General features: G+C 43.2%; 1 protein-coding gene across 1 annotated transcript in view; it reads left to right on the forward strand.

Moving 5' to 3' along the window:
- Positions 1-8,339: 8,339 nt before the first annotated feature.
- Positions 8,340-17,243, forward strand: part of INPP5B (inositol polyphosphate-5-phosphatase B) — a 214,173-nt gene continuing 205,269 nt past the window's right edge. Inside the window, exon 1 of the mRNA XM_082245358.1 lies at positions 8,340-8,453. The gene's annotated coding sequence lies outside the window, so the exon portion shown is untranslated. The remainder of the gene's footprint in view (positions 8,454-17,243) is intronic.

A 17,243-nucleotide genomic window follows, 5' to 3' on the forward strand; every position in this document is an offset into this window, starting at 1 on the left:
CTGTACTTGGTGTGGAATCTGGTAATAAAGCGAACTGGTGGGTCAGCTTGAGATTTGGGGGCCTTGGGGGGCTTGCCATGGGTATAAGTATAGCATGCTGAATCGACCAAATCTGATGGATAGCCCTTATCGAGAAATTTTTCTTTAAGGTGAGAACTTTGAGTATTGTAATCTTGGTCCCTGGTGCAGTTCTGCCGTAAACGGCAAAACTGCCCTTTGGGTATATTATTGATCCATGTAGGATGGTGGCAGCTCCTATAATGTATATAGGAGTTGCCAGCCGTGGGTTTGGTGTAGTTGCGGGCAAAGATCTTATGATCTATGTGGCCCAACTCCAAGTCCAAAAAGGGAAGGGTATCAGTGTTGTGTACAAATGTAAAGGAGAGCCCCAGCTGGTTATTATTACAGTGGTGCACAAAGGCCTCTATCTCGGTGGTCTGGCCATCCCAGATGATAATAAATATCATCGATATACCTACCAAAGTATACCAGATGTTTCGAAAAGGGATTATTGTTCCATATGAAGGAGTTTTCCCATAACCCCATGGTCAAGTTGGCATACGATGGGGCAAAATTTGCCCCCATCGCAGTACCCTTGGTTTGGAGATAGTATGTACCATCAAACTGGAAATAATTGTGTGTTAAACAAAAATAGGTGGAATCAACGATGAAAGAGGCTTGTGCAGGATGAAGTGACGGGTCTTGGAATAAGAAATGTTTAATCGCCTCTATACCTATATCATGGGGTATGGATGTATACAATGAGTTCACATCAAGTGACACCCAGGTATAACTATCCTCCCATATGTATGGTTCAAGTGTTTCCAGTAGATGTATGGAGTCTCTAATGTAGGAGTGTAAATTTTGGGCAAGGGGTTGGAGAAAGGAGTCAATATAAAGGGAAAAACCGCTAGTGATGCTGTCCATAGATGCAATAATCGGTCGACCTGGGGGATTAGATGAATTTTTGTGCACTTTGGGCAAATGATAAAAGTATGGGGTATTAAAATATGGTTTAAAAAGGAATTCTGCTTCTTTTTTATTAAGAATGTTGTCTCTGATGGCTGAACGAATAAGTGTTTCTGCCTCTAGCTTAAATAGAGGAAGGGGATCTTTATTTAGTTTGAGATATGTGGTGTTATCTGACAAGAGTCTATGGGCTTCTGAAAGATAATCACAGCGGTCTTGGATGACAATCCCCCCGCCCTTGTCTGCTGGTTTAATGACCAGAGTGGGGTTATTGGTAAGGCTGGCTAAGGAAGATCTTTCTCCAGGGGTGAGATTGTGATGTACATGCTGCTGTGAGGTCCCAGAAGGGATACATAATTTTTTGAAGTCTGAGAAGACCACTTGGTAAAAGGCCTCTAGATAGGGTCCTTTAGAGTGGGAAGGATAAAAGACCGAAGGGGGCTGAAGGGAAGTATGTTGGATTGTGGGGGATGACGGTAAATGTTGAGTGAATAATGACAAATCTTGGTCTAGTTCTGGATCCCAAGAGGTGATGTTGTCAAAAGGTGGTGCCGAAGCCTCATCATGGATGCTATATAGGCTATCTAAAGATAGATCCATATCAGGCACTAAGACGGTTGGTGGCTGTGAAGGGGGAGAGGAGGAGGTAACTGTTATAGATGAAGGCAAAGAGGGACAGTGGTTATGTATCATCTTATTTTTCTCCGATTGGATGTGAAAAAACCTCTTTAATGTGAGGTTACGTATGAATTTGTTTAAATCTTTAAATAAAAGAAATGAATTGGGTAGGTAAGAAGAAGAAAAAGATAGACCTCTGCTGAGCAAAGCCAAATCTTCAGCAGAGAGGGAATGGGATGATAGATTAAAAATCTTTATGGTGGAGGGTGTGTAGTTCGATGATTTGTCTTTTTTAGTGCTCTTTTTCCCTCCCCTACATCCTCGTCTGTGTTTCTTCTTTTGCGTTTGGATTTGTGTGGGTGGCCCATCACTAAAAAAGGAGAACCGGACGATGATGTAGTGGGGATGTCACCGGGGTGGAAATCCCCTATGACAATGGAAGAGCTGTTGGGGGGAACTTGTCCATCAGTAGACCCGGACTGGACGGGGTTCTGACTGGACCTGTGAAGTGTACAGGATATGGTCGGAGGAGTCCCTTTGGGGGATGGAATGATATTAAGGGAGGGAGCAACCTTAGGAGGGGAAGTGTGATCCGATTCAGTCTGGGAACTGGACAGCTCGGAAGATGGAGGGGCAATGTTTCTGGTGTTCCTGTTGTTATTAGTATGGTCATGTTTGTAATCCATGACTTTTTTGGAAGGCCCCCCACGAGCTGTCCAGTTCCCAGACTGAATCGGATCACACTTCCCCTCCTAAGGTTGCTCCCTCCCTTAATATCATTCCATCCCCCAAAGGGACTCCTCCGACCATATCCTGTACACTTCACAGGTCCAGTCAGAACCCCGTCCAGTCCGGGTCTACTGATGGACAAGTTCCCCCCAACAGCTCTTCCATTGTCATAGGGGATTTCCACCCCGGTGACATCCCCACTACATCATCGTCCGGTTCTCCTTTTTTAGTGATGGGCCACCCACACAAATCCAAACGCAAAAGAAGAAACACAGACGAGGATGTAGGGGAGGGAAAAAGAGCACTAAAAAAGACAAATCATCGAACTACACACCCTCCACCATAAAGATTTTTAATCTATCATCCCATTCCCTCTCTGCTGAAGATTTGGCTTTGCTCAGCAGAGGTCTATCTTTTTCTCCTACTTACCTACCCAATTCATTTCTTTTATTTAAAGATTTAAACAAATTCATACGTAACCTCACATTAAAGAGGTTTTTTCACATCCAATCGGAGAAAAATAAGATGATACATAACCACTGTCCCTCTTTGCCTTCATCTATAACAGTTACCTCCTCCTCTCCCCCTTCACAGCCACCAACCGTCTTAGTGCCTGATATGGATCTATCTTTAGATAGCCTATATAGCATCCATGATGAGGCTTCGGCACCACCTTTTGACAACATCACCTCTTGGGATCCAGAACTAGACCAAGATTTGTCATTATTCACTCAACATTTACCGTCATCCCCCACAATCCAACATACTTCCCTTCAGCCCCCTTCGGTCTTTTATCCTTCCCACTCTAAAGGACCCTATCTAGAGGCCTTTTACCAAGTGGTCTTCTCAGACTTCAAAAAATTATGTATCCCTTCTGGGACCTCACAGCAGCATGTACATCACAATCTCACCCCTGGAGAAAGATCTTCCTTAGCCAGCCTTACCAATAACCCCACTCTGGTCATTAAACCAGCAGACAAGGGCGGGGGGATTGTCATCCAAGACCGCTATGATTATCTTTCAGAAGCCCATAGACTCTTGTCAGATAACACCACATATCTCAAACTAAATAAAGATCCCCTTCCTCTATTTAAGCTAGAGGCAGAAACACTTATTCGTTCAGCCATCAGAGACAACATTCTTAATAAAAAAGAAGCAGAATTCCTTTTTAAACCATATTTTAATACCCCATACTTTTATCATTTGCCCAAAGTGCACAAAAATTCATCTAATCCCCCAGGTCGACCGATTATTGCATCTATGGACAGCATCACTAGCGGTTTTTCCCTTTATATTGACTCCTTTCTCCAACCCCTTGCCCAAAATTTACACTCCTACATTAGAGACTCCATACATCTACTGGAAACACTTGAACCATACATATGGGAGGATAGTTATACCTGGGTGTCACTTGATGTGAACTCATTGTATACATCCATACCCCATGATATAGGTATAGAGGCGATTAAACATTTCTTATTCCAAGACCCGTCACTTCATCCTGCACAAGCCTCTTTCATCGTTGATTCCACCTATTTTTGTTTAACACACAATTATTTCCAGTTTGATGGTACATACTATCTCCAAACCAAGGGTACTGCGATGGGGGCAAATTTTGCCCCATCGTATGCCAACTTGACCATGGGGTTATGGGAAAACTCCTTCATATGGAACAATAATCCCTTTTCGAAACATCTGGTATACTTTGGTAGGTATATCGATGATATTATTATCATCTGGGATGGCCAGACCACCGAGATAGAGGCCTTTGTGCACCACTGTAATAATAACCAGCTGGGGCTCTCCTTTACATTTGTACACAACACTGATACCCTTCCCTTTTTGGACTTGGAGTTGGGCCACATAGATCATAAGATCTTTGCCCGCAACTACACCAAACCCACGGCTGGCAACTCCTATATACATTATAGGAGCTGCCACCATCCTACATGGATCAATAATATACCCAAAGGGCAGTTTTGCCGTTTACGGCAGAACTGCACCAGGGACCAAGATTACAATACTCAAAGTTCTCACCTTAAAGAAAAATTTCTCGATAAGGGCTATCCATCAGATTTGGTCGATTCAGCATGCTATACTTATACCCATGGCAAGCCCCCCAAGGCCCCCAAATCTCAAGCTGACCCACCAGTTCGCTTTATTACCAGATTCCACACCAAGTACAGAAACATGGAGGGGATACTCCGTAAACTTTGGAATATTCTGCTACAAGACCCACATCTCAAAACATCCCTACACCCACGGCCTACAGTTACTTATCGGAGAGCACCCACCCTGAAGAACAAAATAGCCCCCAGTAAATTAACTGATAACCATAAAGCTCCACCATTGAATCTCATTCCCCTCAAGGGTATGTACCCGTGTAAGAAAAAACTATGCAAAACATGCAATTTTATAACTTATGGACAAAAATCTTTTTCCCATGAAGGTCGCACATATTTTTTGGATAACTTTTACAATTGTTCCACAGATTATGTGGTCTATTGTTTGATTTGCCCATGCAAGTTATTATACGTGGGTCGCACCATTTGTCCTTTGCGCCAGCATTTTGGCAAACACCGGTGGCTTATAGAGGAAGGATCGGATAAGCACAGTGTCCCGAGACACTTTTTAGAATATCATAACAAATCTACAGAAGGGCTTAGAGTTTGGGTTATTGAGGCCATCTCCAATCAATTACCAGAGGCTCAGCGGTTCTCTAGACTCTGCGAACGCGAGACTTTTTGGATCTTTTCTTTGAATACTTTAAAGCCCCATGGCCTTAATGAGGAACTTGAAATTAGTACTATTTTATAATCCTCTTTCATGTCCTTTTTGAGGTGTCTATGGAGGTCTATATGCACCTATTAGACGCACAATAACTACCCAATAGATCTTGTTCAGCTACATTGTTTTTACTTTCTATTTCTTTTATTTTTAAATCCTTTACTAAAATATATATACACATATATATTCTTATATATCTTTTAGATACATTTTAAAACACATCCTCTATATATATTTTTTATTATAAAACATTACACCACATAAGTCCTTTGGTCTGCATATGTACATATATAATGATATATATATATATTTTTTTATATATTTTTTATACATTTCTTTGCTTATTTTTTATTGCCACGGTCCCCTTTTATATTATCAGTATATTGTATGGCCATTTAATTATTTGCCATTATGTATGGGTTGTGTGCTCCAATATGGCCGCCATGCCTTTTCATTGGTTGGTTGGCCTGTGCACACTCCCATTCACACATTGCGTGTGTACAAATCTGCTGGCTCACAGCGGTCACCGCATCTACACTTGAAAAAAGAGCGCGCACGCTCTCCACGAGCTTGGCGCACGCTCTGAAACGCGTCGTGTGCACCCCTGACCGTGCTTACGTCCTACGGCTGAAGCTGAGTCCCCGCCTGCCTTGAGAGTCCGGTCCCGGGGAAGACAGAGCCGGCATCTCCCCGCTGCTTCATCTACCGGATCAGATCCTCTCAACATCCTTCCTCTCGGCAGTAGCTACATGGACAGCCTGACCCCAGGACGTTTGTTTTTGTGCCTTTACTTCATCCACATCTAGTGAGTTACCACCTGTTGTATGTTTTACTTCCATTAAACGTATTGCACTTAGAGGCGCTCCGCTTGTTTTTTTGCATGATACAGGAGATGGTCAGAGACTGCGGACATGATACAAGAGATGGTCAGAGACTGCGGACATGATACAAGAGATGGTCAGAGACTGTGGACATGATACAAGAGATGGTCAGAGACTGTGGACATGATACAAGAGGCAGGCAGGGAAAACCAGGGGGGATGAAGAGCACGGGGGAAACTAGAAATCACAGAGGGGGGAGCCAGGGAGCACAGGGGGGTGGAGAGCACTGGGGGAACCAGAGAGCATGGGGGGGTGAAAAGCACTTGGGGGGCTATGGGGTACTGGGGGGGCTAAGGGCACTGAGGGGACGTTAGGAGCACTGGAGGGGGGGGTTACACTGGAGGGGGGTTATGAGCATTGAGGGGGGCTGGAGAGCACGGGGGGGCCAGCAAAAGAAGTTGTATAGGAGGGGGATGGGGCAGCTGCATATGGAGGAATTGATCTTTCCCTATCTCTCCTGCAGCCACAGAATACTGCAGGAAGAATAGGGAAAGATCAATTCCTCCATATGCAGCTGCCCCATCCCCCTCCTATAACAGCATACTTGCCAACTGTCTGATTGATCGTGACACGCTTCGCCCCACTTTATCAGGAGGAACAGAGGAGACCCTTTGAACGCTGTAAACATAGTAATAGCTAATAAATAGCAAAGTAAAAAAAAAAACATAACAATTTGATAAAAAATATGATATTTGCACTGCAAATTGGCTCACCATCCATACGCCCAAAGAGGCACAAAGCATGCAACGACCAGGGAACTCCCAGAACATCCCCCCAACAGGAGAGTGTAGGGGCACAAAAATGAATCTAACTACAATGAGAGGGGGGGGGGGGATCAAGAGAAAAAAAAGAATAAACACTCTAACAGCAAGCATGGATAAGGGAATGCAAAAGGATAATATTAGACTAAAGGCAGCCAACTGTAGGAGGCACATTATAAAAGTGTGTGGGATGCCATTCTACAACTTCACCATGCCGCCCAAGGACTGAGATCCTTTGCTGCATATGCCAGGAGTGGGACTTCTTAATGTTGAAATGCCAAAATGTTTTGGAGGTAATTCTTTAGTTCCAAGGTACTTCCTATTCTCCAGTGAATGAGTGCTGTTGCCCTAGAACAGGAAGTGTGTTCCTGGCAGGATCACATGGTGAAAGAAACTGATGCAGCCACCACATACAGCAGCACACACACTGACTCGGGCACTCACCTGGCTTCTTCTCGCTACGGATCCGCCCATCCCCCCTGAAGGAGCTGTCACTGCAGCCGAGCTGCCTTCACAGTGAGAGATGCTGGGATCTGACAGCGCTCCCCCCGCATTGACCCTTACTATGGAGAGGGACAGATAGAGACACACAGGAGAGAGAACTCCTCACACAGCTCCTTACCCAGGGGGACAATAGCAGACTTCGGGCGGAAAGACAAGGTGCATTCTCCGCTCACAAACTTTCATTCAAATTAGACTGTAGCCTGAATCTCACGATATTACACTGCAGCACCGCCCCCACGAGAACTATGATTGGTTTTGATTAGTCCTGCCTTATGATGGGCATTTTCTGTGTCCAATGAGGTTTAGCAAATTACGGGCAGCCCGAGGCAACACTGATCTCCCGGGACTAGTCCCGGGAGACTAAATTACACGGGACAGGGTCCTACTTGCCGGGACTGTCCCGCCAAAAACGGGACAGTTGGCAAGTATGGCATGCACACCAGATTTTGTTCGGCCGAAAAGTCGCAGTCGGTTGTCGGAAGCATCATACTAACAAGCCGACAATCGGCCGATCGGACGTTGGCCGAAAATTTACGGCCAACAATCGGTGCGTGTGTACGGGGCTTAATTGACATGCATTATGTCCGTATATCATTCGCAAACAGATGGGGTGATATACGGACATACGTTCGGAACGCCCGTGTGAAAGAGGCCTTAGTCTCATGTTGAAATTGTATGTAAACTTTATTGCTTCTGCTGCTGGATTGGTAATTATTTAAAACGCTGCGCAAACTGTTGTATATAAATCCTGTATAATAATAATTTAATACTGCAATACTCATGCTATGGCATGTCCATCCGTGCTAACTCAATAAAATGCAGTTTGAAGGTAAAATACAGCATAAAAATTTACATGCAATTTACTTTCTGTGAAAAAGGCTTGATAAACAGCAAAACACAAAAAATTCCAAAATTTCACCCAGAGCAAAAAAAAAAGTCACCTGCCAGTTACTACACAAGATGCTTTATCTCAGCACATTAGCAATCTTCTAGTTCCCTCTAGTGGAAAAAGAGATGGCGGTTTTTCAATGAACATCTGGTGACAGGAGGGGAGAGGGAATGCTGACGTAGCCTAGCAGAATGCAGGCCAAGCAGGGAGTAACTGTTCAGACTGACAAATCTGCTATTCATGTTTCCTCCCAGCATACCCTGCCTGAAGAGGAAAACATCTCGGCCCCCATCTGCCTATTTAAAGATTTGACTGGTAAATTAAATATTCTTAATAGTTTGTACATTCCAACTTAGTATGACAGAGTGTGGCTTTTGATGCATTTGGTATTTAGCATGTCAAAATCAGTGCAAGGATATTTAGCAAATGAAAGGTATTTAGTGCTATAACTGTTTACTTGTAGGGCCTGATTCAATGTGTACTAGTAAATACATTTTGTGTTTGCTCTGAATAGCCCATCATTTGTTGGGATGGTTTTCTTGCAAATGATTGGATATCTAAAGTAAATATTAGTGTGCTGTATAAAGTTAATTTGCTGCTGCTCATGGGGTTCAGTTAGGTCAATTTCAAGGCTAATAAACCCTACAGACAAGTTGATTTGGGATTTTAAAGTGTTTCTACAGTATTTATGGGGGGTTTTAATGGAGCAGTGAAGGGTTAGAATCTCTTTATTCTGCTGACCACTGTGACCATGACAGAAGATGATAGAAAATCAAAATGTTATGGTTGTCACCAGAAAAGGAGGTAAGATCTTTCAAAGGGGACATCTGTTTTGGTGGCAACTAAGAAGGGATCTCCTGTCAATTCTAGGATTTCTTTTTACTTGCTGTTTTGTCATGGGGACACAGGGGGTGATGGGATATCTCCCCAATGTGACAAAGATTGTAGCAAAAAGGTTAGAGGTTCTAACTATTTCCAGCTCTATACAAAACTAAAAAGCAAGAATTATGCTATAGATAACTTTTAGGGCTTGTTAACACTTGCTTCAAAACAAGGCTTCGGACACACTTTTTAAAAGCTCTCCGAATGCCAGTCAAAGCCCCTGTCACTAAATAAAATGGATAGCTTACAGTGCTGTTTACACCTTGCTTTGCTTTGGCTTTGCTTCAAAAATAATACCCCACGTCACTTTAGTGGGGCTTCAAAGTGTCTTCAAAGCCTCCATAGAAGTCTATGACAAAGCTCACTTGAAGCACATGCAGCTTTAGAGAGGCTTTAATTCAGCTTTAGCTTCACTTTGTTTTCGAGGCATTGCAGGTATGAAATATCAACAACACACAGGGGATCTGCCAGGCTTCATTAGGGCTAATTTATGCTTGCTTTGACTTCAACACACATTAAAGCTCCTACCGCTTCAACGTGCTTTTTATTTATGTGTTTTTGATGCTTCTGTGATGGTTTGGTGTTGTTTCTTTGATGCTTCGGTGGTGCTTCAATCATGGGCGTCTGCAGGTAGGGGCAAGGGGGGGCAAATGTCCCCCCCCCATAATCTCAATTTCCCCTTTAAAGTGGCTGTTAAGTCACTTTACACCATCCTGTCTGGTCTGTTTAAAAAATCCTTTGTGCCCCTGTGTCTGTGTTTTAAAAAAATAAGCCGTTCTTTACCAGTTTTTATAGCGCTGAGTGCCGCTCATGTGACCTGTCAGCTCTCTCCTTTCCCCATCTAACAGCTACCTGCCGCAGGTGGGGCCAAGGATGACGTCAGTCGGGAGGAGGAGAGGAGGGGGAGAGAAGGAGAGATGCGACGGGTCACGTGAGCGGCGATTGGCACTCTGAAAACTTGTAAAGAACGGGTTATTTTTATAAAACACAGACACAGGGGCACACAGGATTATTAAATAGACTGTATGACATGAAACTTTAAATGAAACTACAGCAGCAGCAGGGGAGGGGGCGGGCACTGACACAGAAGCAGACAGGCAGGGAGGGAGGGGGGAGAGAGGACAGAAGAGCTGCGGATGATGGAGACACGTAAAAGTTTACAGAGAGGAGGACATAGCTAGGCAGGATCAGCCAGGTATTTAAGGTGATAGAAGGAGCCAAATTACATAGCACAAGCACTGTGTTGTGTATGGTGAATATGATCGGCGCTAATTCAGAGTGAATTAAATATACATCTGTGTACAATCAATACATAAATCAAAAAATCAAAAACAAGGTAGCTGTGAATCACTGTGCAATGATGAGAACAGATATAATAAAATGTCCAAAAAAAACGTGAATAAAAATCCCAGATCGATCAATAAATATATAAATTATATAAATCGTTGTGCTGGAACATATCCATATATTCAAGCAAAGAAATGTCCAAAATTCGTTGTGCTAAAACATAAATCCTATATATGTGAAAAAATCTTCAAAGAATTTCAAATCAATCAATAGTGAAGTATATCATGCAATCTGGATATCGATCCAATCTCAGTGCTAAATAGTGTGCAGTGGCCGCTTACCTCAAACACACACTGAATGCGCATATGTGTAATCCAAAGTGCAGGTTCTGTGCTCCAAAGCAGGCTCAAACAAACAATCCTCTCCAACGGATTAAGTAGTGGGATCCCTGCAGTCAGCAATGAGCAAATCTCCTGATGCAATATGGATCATCCGCTGTGCAACTAGAACATTCAAGGCACCAATCCAGCCTCATGGGGATATAGAAAATAAAACGCACATGGTGCAATACTTCAATGCCAGTTTAATGGGAAAAAAAGGATACACTTACATTAAAAGATCAATAGCAGGCAAAAAACCGCTGAGAGAGGTACACAATAGAACTTCCGGTTACGGCCATGAACACGGAAGTGACGTCACCCGGCTCCTCCGGACGCGTTGCGTCGCTACGCACGTGACTTTATCAAGGTGATCCCTTGAACACCGCAGGTAGCACATTGGTCCTCGTTCCTAACAAGCACTGTGCTGTATAACATGCTTTAAGGGAACAGGATCAATTTTATTTTTTTTTTTAGGTTAACAAATGCTTTAAAATAAATGCTGCCATTTGCCCTTTAAAAATAAATGCTCAAAATAAGTATAATGACTAAGCCCCTCCCCTTCATGACATTGTTGAAAAGGGGTAGAGAATGGGTGACTTTAAAATTATGCCCCCCCTGTAAAAAGTTCTGCGGACGCCCATGACTTCAATGATGCTTCGGTGGTGCTTCTGCGATATTTCGGTGGTGCTTTGATGATGCTTCGATGATGCTATAGTGGTGCTTTTTTGAAACTTTAATGAACCTTGGCAGATGCCCAGTGTGTGTGTTGATATCTCATACCTGCAATACCTCCAAAACAAAGTGAAGCTAAAGCTAAATTAGGGCTAATTTACACTTGCTTTGACTGCAGCACGCAATAAAGCACCTACCACTTCAACATGCTTTTTTGATGCTTTGGCGATGCTTTGTGGTGCTTTGATGATGCTTTGGTGGTGCTTCGATGGTGCTCCGGTGGTGCTTCGATGGTGCTATGGTGGTGCTTTTTTGAAGCTTTAATGGAGTTAGGCAGATGCCATGTATGTGTGTGCTGATATCTCATACCTGCAATGCCTTCAAAACAAAGCGAAGCTAAAGCTAAATTAAAGCCTCTTAAAAGCTGCAGGTGCTTCAAGCGAGCTTTCTCATTGACTTCTGTGGAGGCTTTGAAGTTGTTTTTAAGCACCACCAAAGCGACATGGGGTATAATTTTTGAAGCAAAACTTAAGCAAAAGCAAGGTGTAAACAGGACTGTAAGCTAACCCTTTTATTTTCGTGACAGGGGCTTTGACAGGCGTTCAGAGAGCTTTAAAAATGCATGTCCGAAGCCATGTTTTGAAGCAAGTGTAACAAAGCCCTTAAAGCCTTTCAAAAGCTGCAGGTGCTTCAAGCGTGCTTTGTCATAGACTTCTATGGAGTCTTTAAAGACACTTTGAAGCACTACTAAAGCGACATGAGGTATATTTTTGAAGCAAAGCCAAAGCAAAGCAAAAGCAATGTGTAAACAGGACTGTAAGCTAACCATTTTATTTATTGACAGGGACTTTGACTGGCGTTCAGAGAGCTTTAAAAAAGCGTGTCCGAAGCCTTGTTTTGAAGAAAGCGTAAACAAGCCAAAGCTAACAACATTTTACCAGATAGGGAGAGAAAGGAACTCTACAACATCAACACAAAAATATAACTATAATATATAATTTAAATAAAAACGCTTTTTTAGTAGAAAAGAAGAACGTTAGAATCCTTGTCAGATTTGTATAGCTGTCTTGTTGCAGATGATAAATTAGACAGGGGTTATAATCCTTCACCAATTTATCCAAAACTACGAACACGGTTTTTGCTCAACATACTCATTAGACAAGACCTTTGCTTATAGGTTTTTGGTCACATCAAGCACATCAGATACTTGTTATCACAATGGTTCATTTTCCAACATGCTACTGTTGGCAGATGGAAATGAATATCTGTATTTGCAAAAGGCAGGTTGATTAATAATATTACGTTGTCTACATCATGTTGGTTGTAGCGGCCTCCCCGATGGAAAGAGGGGTTTTGCCACCAGAGATGTTCTCTTCCCCCTAGTGGGAGGGATGCTGTAGAGTAGAGCAGGAACCGCTCTTACCAGAGCTAGGGATTTAGCGATCCAAGCAGAAGAGGGATAGAGCTGGTCAGTGGCGGCTGGTGCTCAAAATTTTTGGGGGGGCGCAAAAAGAAAAATGTAATAGGCATTGCTTTGTGGCAAATAACACGGTAAAAAAATTGCATAGGCATGGCACAGGTGATGGCATAGGCATGGCACAGGGGATGGCATAGGCATGGTACAGGTGATGGCATAGGCATGGCACAGGTGATGGCACAGGTGATGGCATAGGCATGGCACAGGTGATGGCATAGGCATGGCACAGGTGATGGCACAGGTGATGGCATAGGCATGGCACAGGTGATGGCATAGGCATGGCACAGGTGATGGCATAGGCATGGCATAGGCATGGCACAGGTGATGGCATAGGCATGGCACAGGTGATGGCATAGACATGGCACAGGTGATGGCACAGGTGATGGCATAGGCATGGCACAGGTGATAGCATAGGCATGGCACAGGTGATGGCACATGTGATGGCATAGGGATGGCACAGGTGATGGTATAGGCATGGCACAGATGATGGTACAGGCATGGCACAGGTGAGGGCACAGGTCGGCTTCAATCACTTACCTTCTGTCGGCGGCGGGATGGCGGGATTCCGGAAACCGAGACGAGCAGCGCCGTGGACGTCCTCCTCTTCAGTCTTCTGTCTTCCGTTCCGGGCGGTGGGAAGGAGATCGGGCGGTGACGGTGCGTGACTGACGCACACACCGACACCGCCCCCATTGCGAGTCAGCGATGTCCTGGATGATGATTGGTCCAGACTTTTTCCTGCGCCCAGGTTACGCCCCCAGAAGGCAGCCAATCGGCACCTCTTCTGGGTCGTAAACCCAACCCCCCCCCCCATAGCCACCAGGCCGAGCGCATAGGCCTGCGAACACGATTTTTTTTTTTTGCAAAACTTTATTTGTTCTTTTTGTCATTTTTTTTTCTATTTTTTTTTCTTTTTTTTTTAGGGGGGGGGGGGGGGCGGCGCTCTGGCGCCCTCTATGCACGGGCCGCCACTGGAGCAGGTATAGCCTTCTCCCACAAACATGAGATGAGACTCTATGTTGATGGTAAGCAAGAAGAAAAGTTTATTGAACCCACACACACACATTATATACACTATCAGGTCAGATGAGTCTGATTGCATTAGCATATGCAGATAGATTTGTATACATGACAAAATAACCCTAAACAAATTATCTAGTGACCTGGCCAGAACAATGTGGGGTCATTTATATGTAACAACAGAACAGGAATACTCAGCACAATACACATTCCATCTCAAAACACAGACAGTATTAGCATATTTAACAATGTGTGGACGACAAGTGGCTGAGCCGATGACATTAGCAGTCTAGAACAGTCTAAGTCTCCCAGTGTAGGATTAAATCTTCACATCTCTATATGAAGACATTGCTGACATTGCAGTACAATACACGTTAGCATCACTTGTACATACAGACCCCATTTGAAGCAATCCAAACCACCAATTATCTGATTTTTTAAATCATAGTGACGGTTAGTACCGTCACATTGGTATAACCAGTACACATTAAAGCACCCTTTCTCAACCTTTTCAGTATAGAGGAACCTTTGAAATAACTTTCCAGGCTCTGGAAATCCCTTTTAAAAATTACTATATCAACAACCCATGACACATTAGTGTGATGGTCAATGAGAAGAATGTTGAAACTGATGAAATAATCACATACTATTATATTTCCTAGATATGATGATATCCTTGATAAAGGCACAGTTTGAATCTTAGCCGAAACGCGTAGGATGTTTTCTGTCGCATCCAGAGTCTCTTTGCATGGATAGCAGAAAAACAACATTATAAGTCACCAATTTCACACCATGTCACAACTTCTTTCTTTCTCACTACGTTCACCCATATGGGCCCTCTGCCCATTGTGTATATACTTATTTTATGTATACTGCAACGATTAACATTTTGAATAAATACTTTTTACTAAATTGAAAATACATGCAGTACATATAATTTTTTGCCTATAAAGTCCCACCTCCGCTTCGGTTGAGGCCCCAAAAAAGCCCTAAATACAAGTCCCAGGGATATTGGCAAACCTACTTCACTACAGGCTACTTTGAGAATCGCACCCCCACAAATGAGAAGAATGTTCCTTAAGCCTAGTACACACTTTTTATTTTCGTTCAACCCAGCGGGCTTAACAAAATAAAAACTGAAGCGCTCTGGAGGAGATCCTGTACTAACAATGTTATGTTAGTACAGCCATCTCCCTGCTGAGCTTTTGTGTTCTGATGGGGGGACTGCCCCCCCGCCAGAACATACCGGTCAGCCATTGGCTGAGAGCGCCGATAGGAAGCCGATCGGCAGACCTTTTTCAGTCATGTCCCTTCGACAGAAGCCAGACTTTCGGTCGGCCTCTGTCAGACCGGCTACCACACACACACACACACGGACCGAATGTCAGCCGGTTTCTATTGAACCAGCCGATACCGCCCGATATTCGACCCCTGTGTATGGGACTTTAGACTTGATGTCAATGAGAATAATTTCCCCCTCACAGATAGCTTCAAAGTTTAATAGTATCATTGGGGTCGTATCTGAGAGGCAGATATCACTCATTGCTTAATGAACTCCTAGCAACCTTCTGGGGAACCCCAGATGAGAAACCCTGAGATAATAGTTGTTTAAAGTGCTTCTGAGGACCAATGAATGTGTAAAGGTGTCATTTGATTATAAAGAATGAGAATATTGGTGATAAGAGTGGAAGGCTCAGAATGTTTGTGTTGAAATTTCCTACGCAAGCTAGTTTACCTTCTTGAAATCCCAGAGATTTTATTTCCAGGTTGTAGGGCACTTTAGCACACATATCACACTAGCGGTTCTGTTATGTGATGACATATGAGCAGGCAATTGCTCCCCTTAGGGATCCTGATGTTGACATGTGAGGTTTTTTTTTTTTGTTGTTTTTTTGAACAAGGAGTCAAAACTCATTTTAATACTTTATTGCTGCCTATGTTTGTTTTCTGAGAGATTGACCTGTTGCAAAAAATCACAAATAAATAAATAAAATAATTGCATAAATATTATTGCATCCATATTGATTATTAAAAAAAAAAAAATGTTTTTATTTTTTTTTGCATTTGAGCCTGCAAAACATTGCAACCACAGTCAATGGATTATGGGTGCAATGCTCTGGCTCCTGCAGACTGCTCCTCCAGCTGGAGGAATCATCAATACCAGTATCAGGCATGCAGTGATGTTATCACTTATTGAGAAATGATTAAAACTCTTAAAGTGTTACTAAACCCAGGACCCTGCATTCACTATATCTGGTCTCCCACAGTACAGTACAGTACAGTACAGACAGTACAGAGAACATGGAAATGCAATTATTTTAGTAAAAATAAAATGCTAAATACCTTTTCTCATCAGCTGTATATAGCATGCTTGTGACTTCTATCTGTCTCTGTCCGAGCACTGGTTAAAGCTTGTAGGAGGATTTTTCATTCTCCCCTGATTGTCCTATGAGGCTGCAGGACCCTTCTCCCTTGGTCTGAACAATGCTGATTGGCCCTGTGCTGATCACATGCACTCTCCCAAGAAAAACAAAAAACTCTCTAGCAATACACACCAAACTGAGCATGTGCAGAGTGACTCCAAAGGCTCTGTCTTATCAGGAGATGGATTGGGGACAGTGGAGGAAGGGGAGGATTAGAGAAGACAGGATAAAACAGCCTTTTTACACAATGAGGATGATTAACCTCTTAGGTTCCACAGTGAGTATAACAAGCATGCTTTACTGCATTAACAGCCTGGTTTTACTGTTGGGGGTTTAGTCACACTTTAAATCTCAGTGCTGCAGTGCTTACAACTACCTAATTCATAAAAAAAAAAACACAATTATAGGACAAGGCCACAAACAGAAACATTTAAACTACAAAACTAACAGTACAGAATCTCACAAAAGTAAGTACACCCCTTACATTTTTGTAAATATTTTATTGTATCTTTTCATGTGACAACACTGAAGAAATGACACTTTGCTACAATGTAAAGTAGTGAATGTACAGCTTGTATAACAGTGTAAATTTGCTGCCCCCTCCAAATAACTCAACACACAGCCATTAATGTCTAAACCACTGGCAACAAAAGTGAGTACACCCCTAAGTGAAAATGTCCAGATTGGGCCCAATTACCCATTTTCCCTCCCTGGTGTCATGTGACTCGTTAGTGTTACAAGGTCTCAGGTGTGAATAGGGAGCTGGTGTGAAAAATTTGGTGTAACCACTCTCACTCTCTCATACTGTTCCCTGGAAGTTCAACATGGCACCTCATGGCAAAGAACTCTCTGAGGATCTGAAAAAAAAAAATTGTTGCTCTACATAAAGATGGTCTAGGCTATAAGAAGATTGCCAAGACCCTGAAACTGAGCTGCAGCACGGTGGCCAAGACCATACAGCGGT

This window comes from Pelophylax lessonae, assembly GCF_965119305.1.
Source record: "Pelophylax lessonae genome assembly, chromosome: 2".
Classification (NCBI taxonomy): domain Eukaryota; kingdom Metazoa; phylum Chordata; class Amphibia; order Anura; family Ranidae; genus Pelophylax; species Pelophylax lessonae.